The 12,937-nt window shown below is 38.8% G+C and overlaps 1 pseudogene; it reads right to left on the reverse strand.

Moving 5' to 3' along the window:
• Positions 1-7,111: 7,111 nt before the first annotated feature.
• LOC131755463 (RNA/RNP complex-1-interacting phosphatase-like) overlaps positions 7,112-12,937 on the reverse strand; it is a 177,115-nt pseudogene continuing 171,289 nt past the window's right edge.

The raw sequence follows: 12,937 nt of genomic DNA on the forward strand, positions 1-12,937 counted from the left end.
GGAATCCCTCAAACCCTTGCATGTGTCCTGATGCCGTATCAGATACTGGTCGATTTTGTTAGTGTCAAATACTTAGCTGTCTGATTCTCCAAATATGCCTTCCTCCTATATTTTCCATCCCAGCATACTACATACCCATGAAGGCATTGTTATATCTCATGTTGGACCCACTCCCATCCAGAGGCCTACTCTATGCTAGTTCCCATACTTTCTGGAAACCTTGTTATGGCCAGGTCTGGATTTTTTTGTGTTCCCACCCAAAGCCTGTATCTTTTAGCAAGCTGGAACTATAAGACCAACACAGATTTTCTAGTTTCTGATAGATTTATGTCACAATTTGTACATTGTCATTTGTGTAGATATTTGTATCATTTGTACTTTTTGACCATTACATGCCTATTGGATATTTTTCATAAATTGCAAAAGAATATTATATGACTTAGCACCAACTTGAATGTGGCTAATTGTAAGTTTGTTGAGCTAGCATGTATCTTTTCTTTATCCAAATAGTAATTTACTAATATTTTCCCATTTGTAATTATGTGGAAGTTTTCAGAATTGTAAATAAATGCTTGTGGATTGAAACTTGGTTAGACTATGACTGTCCCAGATACACTAAAGCTAGTGATCTTTTTACTCATTCATTCATTGATTCATTCAATAATTGTGACCTTCCTGACTCTGTTTACCCAGCTCAAACGGTTGTGAAGGTTACTAACCGTGTATGTAAGATACTTTCAGAAATTAGAAACTAAAAAGTAAAACTAACAAAAAACATTTCCTATTATAAATAACAATGGAATTTAGTATGCTATTATACCTTCAGACCTACTGTAGGACATGCTGTTCTTTGCTGTTCCATTTGAGGCAGGATTCACAGTTTTTCTCACGGGTACAGATCACTATGCCTGATACTGTGAGCAAATGTTATACTTGAGCTCCACTCTTATCTCTCTCAGGCTTTTTTTGGTATTGTGTAAAATGTAAATACATACTGTCAACCTCCAGCATGATACCAGGCACCTAATGGAAACCCAATAAATGTTTCACTGTGAGTTGAGTATAAGTTGATAGAATATTTTCGAAGGTTGATTAGGCAGATTAGATTGATTGAAAATCTTTCAATATTTTTTACTTTTTTTTTCTTTTCTTTTTTTTGTGGTATGCGGGCCTCTCACCGTTGTGGCCTCTCCCGTCGTGGAGCACAGGTTCCGGACGCACAGGCTCAGTGGCCATGGCTCACAGGCCCAGCCGATCCACGGCATGTTGGATGTTCCCAGACCGGGGCACGAACCCATGTCCCCTGCATCAGCAGGCAGAGTCTCAAACCCTGCGCCACCAGGGATGTCCCTACATTTATGAATTTTAAATGTGTTACATTTGTCTTGCAGAGGTCTTCTAGAATGCAGAGCCTGAGGCAAGGATTAAAATGCTGGTATTTTGGGGGGGTTGTATGTAAAAACAGAGTTGTGAGGGTGAGGAACAGGCTTCACAATGACACAAAAAGACACACAGGTTGTTTGGTATATATGTTCACTCAGCAAGCTGGACTTTCTTTGGGAGGCTTGAAAGGAAAAACCATTCCTGAGAGTAATCCACAGAAGGGAGAAAGAAGCGGGAATTTGCTGCAAGGCTTCCTCCTGTCTTACGCATTTCATTAATCAATCAAGCCTCCTTCCATGGGAGACAACTCCTCTACACTTCTGTTCATCATCTCACCCTTCTCTAGCAGCTCAGAAAGCCAGAGTTGTGGCCTGATATGTAGCATCTCCTCCAACTCTAACATGGAGGGATGGCTGAGAATGGAGAGGGCTTGGTATGGAGGCCCGGAGTTTCACCTGGGCTCTAGTCAGCTCAGAGAGTGCTAATTAGGTTTGCTGGCAAAGGCAAAACAGGGGAGTGTGGTCCAGGGGGCAGATGGCACCTTCAGGGAGGGGGAGGAGGTTGAGGGAATCTGAGACCATTCTTAGAAGCTGTGTTTCACATAAGAGGAGCTATGAATGAAATAAATGCTAAATAGTGATACACGGTACCTTGTAGAAAAAGGAGTAATTCAGTAGGGGGGTAGGGTTGGGAGAGAAGGCTTTACTGAGGAGAGGGGGCTTCAAGAATGATTTGTTCACAGAGGCTATAGGAGAGCCATTGTAGCCAAGGGAACAACCTGAAAGACAAAGATACTGCGGCATAAACATGTATAATGTTGTGGTCAAGAAATGGCCGGCACACTGAAGCATGGAGTGGAACACGGCAGAGGCTTTGAAAACTCAGCTGGGAGTCAGATCACACAGGGCCCTGACAAGGAGTTGGAAATGGATTCTGAAGGCCGTAAGCCCTTAAAGGTTTCCAACAGGGGAATAACATTAATGAGCTTGTTTTAGGACATAATTCTGGGGCAGTTGTTAGAATTACATTAGAAAGGTGGTTCAGACAGGATCTAGATAGGGCCTACCTCCAGAGCAGGAGTGTTTGTAGTTGATTTTGTGGGTCCAAATCATGACTTAGGGCACTGAATGGCCTGCACTCCTGAGACATGATGCATAAAAATCAAGCTTACCAGACTGAGGTTAAACCCAAAACCAATTTAATTGGCAAAGTCTCATTACACTGGCTAGACTGAACTCATGCCTATATCTCTACGCTTTACTCAAACCCTACCAAGAAGATAAGACACCTAAACATTAAGAACACAAGAGAATGGGAGGGATGATGAATGGTAGACACACACACACAAACAGAGAGAGAGAGAGAGAGAGAGAGAGAGAGAGAGAGAGAGAGAGAGAGAGCAATAAAAATGTCAAAGATATTAACTCTCAGAATGGAGAAAAATAAAACCTAATTGTGTGCAGCAAGGGGAAACTAAACAAAAAAGTCAAGGTGACTGAGCACCTTACTACAAGTCTACCATACACTTCCATCAGCCCTGAGTGCCTCAATCTTAAGTACTAAATGACAGGCAAAGATCACCAGATATTTCAAGATCACATCTAAAAGGAGAGAAAGGCATCAACAAACAGGACAACACAAAAACAGCTGACAGGAACAAAAGAAACTTAAAAATTGATAACTTTAGAGAGAGACAAGATAATGCATTCATTTAAAACAATAAAAGAATGAAATGCCTGGGAAAAAAACATTGCGAAAAGAAGAGCTAGCTCTTGGGGATTAAAAACATATAGCAGGGGGCTTCCCTGGTGGCAAGTGGTTAAGAATCCACCTGCCAATGCAGGAGACATGGGTTTGAGCTCTGGTCCGGGAAGATCCCACATGCCGTGGAGCAACTAAGCCCGTGCACCACAACTATTGAGCCTGCGCTCTAGAGCCCACGAGCCACAACTACTGAGCCCATGGGCCACAACTACTGAGGCCCTCATGCCCTAGAGCCCATGCTCGGCAACAAGAGAAGCCACCACAATGAGAAGCCCACGTGGTGCAACGAGGAGGAGCCCCCGCTCCCTGCAACTAGAGAAAGCCTGCGTGCAGCAACAAAGACCCAATGCAGCCCAAATTAAATAAATACATAAATTTATTTTTAAAAATATACAGCAGAAGAAATACGTATATAATATGTAGCAGAAAACCTAAACAATCAACAGAAGGGTGGAAATAAAGCTGAGAAAATTCTTGGGATTTAAAAAAAAGAAAGGAAAGATTAACACTGGAAAATAAAAGAAAAAAATATACTTAACTTAGAGGTACATTTCAGAAAATCCAATAGTCAACCAGTAGAAGTTCCCCAAAAAGAAAATAGAAAAGATAAAGCGAAAAGAAAATTTCCCAGAACTGATGCACATAGCCTGCAAGACTGGAAGACCTCCCTTAATATCTAGCATTATGAATTTAAAAAATACCCACGCTAAGTCATATCATGAACTTTCAGGACACCTGAAACAGAGATCCTAGAGTTGCAGAAAGAAAAATTACAGGTCACAAATAAAAGTTCTGGAATCGGAATAGCACAAGGCTTCAAACGGCAACAATGAACTCTGGAAAACAATGAAAAAATGCATTTTAAAGTGCTTACCTACAATTGTACAGTCTATCAAACTATCAGTGCAGTGGAAGAATAAAATAAACCCATTTCAGACATGCAAAAGCCTCAAAAAATTTACATCCCATTAATCCTTGGGAAACCATGGAAGGATATGCTCCACCAAACAGGGAAGTAAACCATGAATGCAGCTGCTGTGGATCCAGGACACAGAAGAGGGGCATAAGAAAGGAGCAGGGTGAAGGCAAAGAGAAATCTCAGGGCAAGAGCTACGGCTCAGGTGTAGAAAACAACCGACGTGCCTGTCACATGTTGAGCTGTGCTCCTGCGGAAGTCATATGTTGAAGTTATCCTAACCACCTGGACTTCAGAATGTGACCGTACTTGGAGATGGCATCTTTAAAGAGGTAAGTTTAGATGAGGTCATTAGGGTGGGCACTAATCCACTATGACTGGTATCCTTATAAGGAAAGGAAATCTGCACGTAGACACAGAGGGAAGACCATGTGAAGACCAAGGGAGAAGGTGGCCATTTACAAGCCAAGGAGAGAGGCCTCAGAAGAAACCAGCCCTGCCAACACCTTGATCTTGGACTTCTGGCCTCCAGTACTGTGAGAAAATAAACATCTGTTATGTAAGCCACCCAGTCTGTGGTACTTTTTTATGGCAGCCCTGGCAAACTGAAAACAGTGCCCTACCTAGAACAGGTCAAGAACAAGTCCAATCAATCCAGGAAAGATTTCAAACAAAAAAGAATCTGATGTGTTTACCCTATCCACACTGAGAAATGTGACAGTGGTGTTAGAGGTTTGGAGGATGAATTAGTGATAGGTTCAGAGGAAAAGACGCAAACAAGACTGAAGGGGACAAAACGTTGTAAAGAATGGAGACATACTCGTACACGATGGTTCAGAGGTGAATGATACTTACCAAGCAAATAACATAAACTTAGAATACTGATTTCACCAGAAGTTGGGAAATAACTATCCTGAAAAGATGAGGGGAACAGAAGTGTGTACGTGGACAGATGATGGGAAAGAGCTAAATTCTCATCTTCCACGGTAGGAAGTCAATAGATAGTATCAGAAACTGAGAAATCAAGACGTGGTAATATAAGCCTAGTATTTAAATATGGAGGCAAATATTAGAAAATAATGCTAAAATACTTAAAGTGGTTGCCTTTGGGTAGAAAATAATGCAAAACTACTTAAAGGGATTGCCCTGGGGAGTGACAATCAGGGGATAGGGCAGGGGTGCTGATGGGAAGACTACTCTTTTTCACAGAAATCTCGGTAGAACTATTTGAATTTTAAACTATTGGGTTGGCCCAAAAGTTCGTTTGGGTTTTCCGTAGCATCCTGCAGAAAAACCCAAACAAACTTTTGGGCCAACCCAATACTTAACCTGTGTTGTTTTTTTTTTAATAAAAATAAACAATTTAAAAGCTTAGACAGACCACTAAAGACCTTTCACAAAGGTTGCTCGTCCCTTTAGCCAGAGGACTTTCAGTGGTGTGACGTGAGCAGAAGCCAGAAACACAGTGTGCTGAAGAGCAAATGAGACACGAGATGGCAAACGGAGACTGGTTTTCAATAAGCTGTGTTGATAAATGAAATGGGATGGGGACAGAGAGGACAACACGATCAAAGAAGGTTTTCAAAGGTGGCAGTGCTTAAGATGACACTTGTGCTGGCAAAGTCCTCCTCAGAAACTGCTTGCCAAGGAACTCCTTAAAACTATTCGATTAGCTGGACTCCCATGCCTGTCCCTGGTGGCACTTTTTTTTTTTTGCCTCACCAGTTGTCTTGCTGCTCCACTATCTTTCCAAGGGAGAGTTCACAATGTATGTGAAGGAACAATTCCACAGAGCAGCCTTCTGGCAAGAAGAACTCTTGTATCTCTGTTAAATGTGGCGGGCAGAAAAACACTTTCTGAGCCACCACCTAGATGAGAGGTAGCAACCTGACTGAGCTCATCAGACACAGACCAGGGAGTAGCTGAGTTAGAGCACTTCCTCAGGGTCAGGTTCCGCAGGATGTTCATTTATAACACAGAACAGAGAAAACAACTATCATATGCAGTATCAGACTTTCCATGATACAACGCTTCAAAATCAGAGACTTAAACAATGAAGCCAACTTGCCCAAGTATTCATCAAATATTTACCAAGGCTTATGATGTCATGACAGTTAGACCCTTTCTTGAGCAAACAAAGGTTTCTGGCTTCCTCTGCAACTAAAAATAATGAACAGCTCCCACGTGATCCAGCTGTGTGTTCCAGAGGTAAACTAGCAGAAGGGGCAACTTAGAAAAAGTCAAGGTCAAGGCACCATTCCGCTGTGAGAGGCAAGTGGAAAAAGACTGCTGCAGGTTACGTTCACCAAAGAAGCAACAACACGAGGAGCCATGCAGGTCTCCCCAGATATTCCAGGCTTCAAATGTCGCACCCTATTCTGTTCATCAAGCAACTTTTATAGTCTACAGAAGTTTTCAAGTTTTCTGAGTAGCTCCACCCAGTTGGTAACAATTACCTTGCCAGGTAAATTACCCAGCATTGAGCATTTACGTTTGTCAATTGGTCTCTCCTGCTCAATTGACAATCAATCCCTAAAAGTTTATCCAGTGTTAGATGGCATATCTGACAATTCAGTGAAAGGAAATTGGTCAAATCCAACAATAGACTGCCAAAAGAAAGAAAGAAATGTCTAATCAGAAAAATACTACAACTAATTACAAATAGTGATTAGGTTCTAAAGAGATTATCTCCTAGGTAGATTTTAATAGAAATCTTGAACAGTTTTGGGGGGAGGGGTGAAGATACCCTGATGATTGGGTAATAACAGCACATGACAAAAACACTAAAAATTTTCTGCACACACAACACTAACATTACAAGTCTATTCAGAAGGAAATACACCAGAAGAGGAAGATAGAATTTTAAAAAATAATTTACAAAGGATGCTCTTTATTACTTTTCATCAGTTCTAAAATATCATCCTCCTTTAAAAAAATTTAAGACAGGAATGACAGATTATTTCCTTCACTGTTGTAAATACTGCAAATTTATCAGCGGAGCTAAGTATCAACATAATTTTTCCTTAAGCTCGAACACATAAGGGAGCACTAAAAGAGATTATAAACCTCATTTGACCTGATCTTATAAAAAGTCACTCTGGCTGTCTTCAGTCCTGTTCTGTCTCTAGATAGATTTCCACAGTAGGCTTGTGTCACTTGGTCCATCTATAAGAGGTCGGATAGGGTAGTCTGTAGTAACCGCCAGGATACCACCTTCTGTTCTGCGCTGCTTGACTGGCATTTGGCTTTACATTCCAAGAGTACCTCCTGTGTAAACGGTCCTCTCCGTGGGGACCAGGAGGAGGAATATGGCCTCTCTGGTAAATGTTCTGATTCTGTGAAAATTTTCTTAAACAAAAGTAATACACCATTATTCATTTTCATCAATATACATAATAAGCTTTATAAAATTATACATAGATACTCTGGTTCTACTGTTTTCTACCTGTGTGATTTTAGCAGATAAAATTGCTTAGCTTTTGGATTTTGTAGTTTTTTAAAAATAGAGCTAATAATACCTTCCATCTTCATGGATTGTTTTGAAGGTAAATTAAGATGATATACTTCAATTACCCACCACAATGCCTGGGCACACTGTAGGTTCCCAGAAGCCTTTCCACCTTTCCCTATAGAGATAAATGCGCATATACTATTCTAATCAGATACATTCTGTCCAAGTGTGGCAAGGTTGACATGAAACAGAATAAGCTATTTATTTTTGAAACCAGGAGCCTACTTTCACTTTGTAACTAAATACATATATAAATTAATTATAACATGTAGAAATTCTAACCATGGCACATGCAACAAACTTGGAAAGTTAAAATTTAATTGTTTCAAAAGCAACATCAGTAAATCTTATATAATCATACAAAAGAAAATTTGGAAATCTGAGAAAAGTAAACACCCCCCAAAACCCCTCAATCCCACTTAATCTAAGTAAACTGGTTAATATTTACTTTTGGTCTTTTTCCCCCTAGCATCTTTTTTAGACTGCTGAATCATAACCTATTATTTTCACTTATCATAAGTAAGCTATCACTTTCAATGGCTTTATAAAATATCATACTATGGATATAATAATTTACTTAGCTATTCTTCATCGTTAGAAATGCAAACTGCTACCAATTTTTCCACTACTGTAAAAAATGCTGGGATTAACATCCCAGAACATATACAACTGTATCCGAAGCCCCTAGTCCAGGGTCTGATACATAGTAGGGAGTTTGAGGAATGTGCTGAATGATTAAATGCATGTAGATTTTTCCATATTTTTAAGTATTTCTGTAACCTCATGGCGGAATTACTAGGTATGAACATTTTTATGGCTATTACAGTTATGTTTCAAAAGGGCTATATCATTTTTCAGCGCCCCTGGCAACACAAGCAACACCTGTTTGAAATGTTTACATCTGCTAAAAATGCCAAACATCTTTTTGAAAACTGAAAGTTTACAATGTGCTAAAGTACTTTATTAACTCATGTAATAATCAACAACAATCCCAAGGTATATGTTATTAAAATTTTACTTATAATATTATTAACATTTCGATCTAACTGGTAAGAAAATAGGAATTTAGAGATCTTACTCAAGACCACATACAGGGTGAACAGCAGAGCCAGGAAGCACACCCAGGTCCAGCCGGACAATCAATACACTGGACTACCTTGTCAAACACTTGCTAAATTAACAGCCAAATAGCAAACACTGTTGTTGTTTTAATTGTATTGAGGTTTTTCCTGTTTCCCAAGTAAAAGTATGTTTGTGATTTATGTGTTCAACCCCTTTGCAAGTTTCTCTACTGGAATTTTACCATTTTCCCTATAATTTGTATTTACTCTTTAAATAAAGCAACCTTCTTTATTCTGAAGACTATACCACTATTAATGCAGCCTAAGAATGTAAGATCCTTTCTGACACTCACATCAAATTATTGGTTTAAACTAAGTTTAAGAATCAATGAAAATTTCTAAGTCCTCTTCCCAACTGCCCTTGAAAAATCACCTATTCCCCCTCCTATACTTGATTTTCCAGCCCTAAATGCAAACTATGGAACATACAACACCTCCTGGTTGACACTGATCAGCAAGAAAACACCAGTTCTTCACAGTATAATGTGTTTGCACTAATTTATAGTATTAATTTCTATTTCAATTCTAGAAAAAGGGAAAGCAGAGATACCTTTCTGATTGCTGCAAATCTTGGGTCTGGGTATGGAAATGCCGAGATGTTGGGTAACCTGGGGTCTGATGTAGGTTATACTTCGGTCCTTGGTTAACAGACTTATTAGCTGTGTGAACTGGTTCCATCATATGCTCTGAGTCTTCAAAGCCACTTGTTCTGGATACACTGGAATCCCGATTCCTCAAACAGCATGTTTCCACAAAATATTACTGGTCTGCAAATTCAGTAGCCAATTTAGGACTATATTTTGGCCCGTGAAAATAACAATTCCATCCGCCCCCCCCCATTCCTATTTGTTTAGGTTTCCTCGAGCAAGTAAACAAGGTACAGGAAGAAGGGATATGTGCAACTTAAATGATATAAGAATAGATCTTCCTAACCACAAATATCACATATAATATGCAACTTACTTTCTGATGGGACCATTCTGAAGGTCTTCAATGAAGTTTTGTCTTTCTAAGCAATGTCCACGGCTCCTATTGAATACTGAGGAGTGGATGAACTGTTAGAATAACTGTACAAACAGCAAATCTTTCCCAGAGAGAGCAGTTCAAAGCTGAAATCCAGGGACTTCCCTGGTGGCACAGTGGTTAAGAATCCGCCTGCCAGGGGGCTTTCCTGGTGGCGCAGTGGTTGAGAGTCTGCCTGCCAATGCAGGGGATACGGGTTCGTGCCCCGGTCTGGGAAGATCCCACATGCCGGCGAGCGGCTGGGCCCATGAGCCATGGCCGCTAAGCCTGTGTGTCCAGAGCCTGTGCTCCACAATGGGAGAAGCCACAACAGTGAGAGGCCCACATACCAGAAAAAAAAAAAAAAAAAACAGAAAAAAAACCCTGGGGAATATTAAGAGACCTAAAGGGAAGTAAAATTTTGAAACTTCACTTGAAGTAATAAAACACTGATTCCAGTAGGCTATGATAAGTTACATATGTATAGTGTAATGCCAAAAGCAAGCACTAAGAAAACTATGCAAACAGCATACACAAATGATTATAAATAAATTAAATTAAAATGGACTTACTAAAAAATGTTTAAGTCACCCACAAGAAGGCAAAATAAGAGAAAGACAGGATTGAGAAACTAAGGTAAAAGACAAAACAAAAAATAAAATGGTAGACCTAATCTTTAACATAGCAATAATTACATTAACTGTAAATGATCCAAATAACCAAATCAAAGACAGAGATTGGAAGAGTAGATTAAAAAATCACAAGCATGTTGCAACTATATACTGTCTATAAGAAGCTTACTTTAAACATCATGATATAGGTAGTTCAAAGTAAAAGGATGAAAATGATATATCATGTGAACGTTAATCAGAAAAAGCAGGAATGGCTATATTGATATCAGATAAAGTAGATTTCAGAGCAAAGGAAATTATTCGGGGCAGAGGGTCATTACATAAAGATCACAGAAATAATCCACCTAGATGACCTAGTGATACTAAATGTGTGTGCACCAAACAACAGAACTTCAAACTACATGAAGCAAACACTGAAAAAGGTAAAAGGAGAAAATTTTAAATCCACAATTATTATTTGAGACTTCAACACAGCAATTTATAGAACTATCAGAAAAATCAGCAAGGATATGGAAAAAATGAAAACATTGTCAATCAGCAGGATATAACTGATGTTTGAAGAACACACTCAATAAGAACAGAATACATATTCAAGTGTCCATGGAACACTCACTCATATACCATATACTGGGCAATAAAAAAACATGAGTAGATTTAAAAGAATTAAAATCATAGAGAGTATGTTCTCTAGCCATAATGGAATCAGACTACAAATCAATAGCAGAAAGACAACAGGAAAATCTTCAATCACATGAAAACTAAACATCACAATTCCAAATAGCTCATGGGTAAAAAAGACAGTGTCAAGGAAAATTTTTTAATGCACAGAATAAAAGAAAATGGAGATATAACAGATCAAAGTTTGTGGAATGAAGTGAAAGCAATGCTGAAAGAGGAGTCTATAGCACTAAATTGGGAAAGAAAATATTTCAAAGCAATAATCTAATTTTCTCTATTAAAATAGTATAAAAGGAAGAGGTAAAACACTAAACAAGCAGAAAGAAGGAAATAATAAAGATGAGACAGAAATCCATGAAACTGAAAACATCAAAATAGAGGGGAAAATCTGTGAAACAAAAGGCTGGTTCTTTGAAATAAACAATCTAATCAATAAACATCTAGCAAGACTGATAAAGATAAAAAGAGAGATGGCACAAATCACATATATCAGAAATGCAACCAGGGATACCATGACATATCCTGCAGGTTAATAAGGGACAAGTTATTATGAACAAGTCTACACTATATATTCAAAAATGTAGATGAAATGGACCAATGCTTCTACACCCCAAACTACCAAAACTCAGCCAAGATGAAATAGATAATCTCAATTTTCCTGTAACCATTTGAAACACTGACTTTTCATTTAAAAACTCCCAAAAGAGATCACCTCTGTGCTTTGTGACCACCTAGAGGGGTGGGATAGGGAGGGTGGGAGAGAGGGTGATGCAAGAGGGAAGAGATATGGGAACATATGTATATGTATAACTGATTCACTTTGTTGTAAAGGAAAAACTAACACACTATTGTAAAACAGTTATACTCCAATAAAGATGTTTAAAAAAAAAAACTCCCAAAAGAAATATTCAGGCTTAGATGTTTCACTTTTACCCAAGACTTAAAGAATTAACACCAATTTTACATGAGTAGATAAAAGACAGAAGGAGAGGGAACAGTTCCTAATTAATTTTATGAAGCCAGTATTACCTTGATACCAAAACCAGACAGGGATAGTATAGAAAGAAGAAAACTACAGACCAATATTTTTTATGAATTGGCTGCAAAAATCCTCAGCCAAATATTAGTAAATTAAATCCAGAAATATATAAAGAGAATAATATACCATGATCAAGTGGTATTTATTCCAGTTATGCAAAGTTGGTTAAGTATTTGAAAATCAAACAGTGTAATCCGGGCTTCCCTGGTGGCGCAGTGGTTGAGAATCCGCCTGCCGATGCAGGAGACACGGGTTCGTGCCCTGGTCCGGGAAGATCCCACATGCCGCGGAGCGACTAAGCCCGTGAGCCATGGCCGCTAGGCCTGCGCGTCCGGAGCCTGTGCTCCGCAACGGGAGAGGCCACAACAGTGAGAGGCCCGCATACCGCAAAAAAAAAAAAAACAAAACAGTGTAATCCACCATATCCTATAGATTAAGGGGGAAAAGTCATGTGAGCCTATCCATTAATGCAGAGAAAGCATTTGACAAACTCCAATCCCATTCATGATTTTAAAGAAAGAAGAAAAAAAACTCCAAGCAAACTAGGAATAGTTTGAAACTCATAGAGATGATCTACAAACAACCTATACCAACATGATATTTAACTGTGAAAGACTGAATGCTTTCTCTGTCAGATCAGAAACAAGGCACCGATATCTGCTCTCACCACTTTTATTAAATATATTACTGGAGGGACTAGTAAGAAAATAAAGCAAAAATAAATAAATACATAAATTTAAAAGTTAAAGTTTTAAAAAGTTTATTTAAAAGAAAAAAGGACTATTCCTACTATGTAAAATAGGAAGGAATATATCCTACTGAATGTTGAATAGTAATATATCCTATTATATTGATTAAGGAAAAGTAAAACTGTCTCTATCTGAAGATGAG

Source organism: Kogia breviceps, chromosome 4 (genome assembly GCF_026419965.1).
Source record: "Kogia breviceps isolate mKogBre1 chromosome 4, mKogBre1 haplotype 1, whole genome shotgun sequence".
Lineage (NCBI taxonomy): Eukaryota > Metazoa > Chordata > Mammalia > Artiodactyla > Physeteridae > Kogia > Kogia breviceps.